We start from the raw sequence: 1,813 nt of genomic DNA on the forward strand, positions 1-1,813 counted from the left end.
TTCTAAGGGAACACTTCTTACGCCTCCAGGGATCAGTCCAGACCTTTATTAGTGGCCCAGATAGGGTCTCTGCAGAAGAAAGTTTTTCTTTAACTTCAGTATATAGTCCTAGATCTGTCATAATCCAAAATAAAAGGAAAATGAGTATGTTGAGTATATTTTTATTTTATGCGTAATTTAATGTTTTCTGTCATCCCAGTGAAAGAGGACCTGGCCTAAAGAGCTTTCCACAGGATAAAAAATTGTTTCCACGGAAAGGTGAACGTGAGATTAATTTTCTTGAAACTCAGAATTCAGTTTTCATTCTCAATTAGTTGAAAGTAAATGAATACCAACTTGCCCCACCCAGTGTGTTTTATTAATTTACTTAAGGCTGTATAACAAGGTGTGAATCCACTCCTTACACTCTCTCTGCTCTGATACAGGAGGAAAAATTTACAGATTAAAACCAATGATTTAAAAAAAAAAAAGTAAAACTTATTCAGCAAACGTTTTGTACTTATCTAAATTCAGACTCATGTCACTCTATGGTTTAAAATGCTGTGGTGCCCAGATACCTTGTGTTGCATCAATGGAGGATTCAGCAGCTTTGTGAAAAAGGCTGGTCACTAAATTATTTTGTTAAAGTTAAAAATAATAACGATATGGCAACCTAAATCTAACTGAACAGAAGAGAAATACAGGTGGCAAGTCACATTCTAAATATTTTCTCCAGGCAGGAGAAATCAAAGCTAAGTCTTCAAGTCTTTACTGTTTCAAATCCTTTATAAAATGATATTCAGACAAATTCTAACATTTAAATGCCAATGACAGAAAAGAAACTAAACTACATCTTTTTGCCATTAATCAGGTGTTTTGAATTTTTTTTAGTGTTTATTTATTTTTGAGAGAGAGAGAGAGAGAGAGAGAGAGAGAGAGAGAGAGGAGGAGGGAGAGGGAGACACGGAATCCAAAGCAGGCTCCAGGCTCTGAGCTGTCAGCACAGAGCCTGATGCGGGGCTCAAGCCCATGAACCATGAGATCATGACCTGAGCCGAAGTCGCACGCTCACCTGACTGAGCCACCCAGGTACCCCACCATTATTCAGTTTTTAAATTGCGTACAGGGGCACCTGGATGGCTCAGTAAGTTAAGTATCTGACTTGATCTCAGCTCAGGTCACGATCTCACGGTCGGTGAGTTCCAGCCCCATGCCCGGCTCTGAGCTGACAGCAGGGAACCTGCTTAGGATTCTCTCTCTCCTCTCTCTTTCTGCCCATCCCACACTCGTGCATGCTTTCATATGCTTGGCCTATAAACAAACAAACAAACAGTAGTTTGCATACAAAAATTTTTAAGAGATAATAAAGTATGGTTTACCCCCAATTTGATATATATTCCCTTCACTCTCTATATTCAGTCACTAACAACACAGACTAAGAGGAGCGATGTGAATGGAAAGTAAATGGAAAGATCAGTAGTGAGTAAAGAGTTTATAGTTTTCTGGGGAATTTGCCTCTTGTATTGATGCTGATGTAAGTCAGTATGCATACACATGCATACTTTAGAAATAAAACCATAACTTTAAGCCCTAAATGTATATTGTTGATTCCACACTCTTATGTGAAGGTTTGGTTGAGAGTCTTTGAAATAAATATCCTCCAGTCTCCTAAAGTTGAAGCTGATCTGATCTTTCAAATTCATGGGTCTTTAGTTTTCCATGCTCCTGTAGAAAATAAAAACATCTACGTAAGAGAAATGACTGTCCTGTCTTCATATTTGAGGATCAGTGAGGTCAAAAGGTTTGACAGAGAACATTCACATGTAGAGGGTAG

This window comes from Panthera pardus, unplaced genomic scaffold, assembly GCF_024362965.1.
Source record: "Panthera pardus isolate Hobbes unplaced genomic scaffold, ASM2436296v1 HiC_scaffold_8, whole genome shotgun sequence".
Classification (NCBI taxonomy): Eukaryota; Metazoa; Chordata; class Mammalia; order Carnivora; family Felidae; genus Panthera; species Panthera pardus.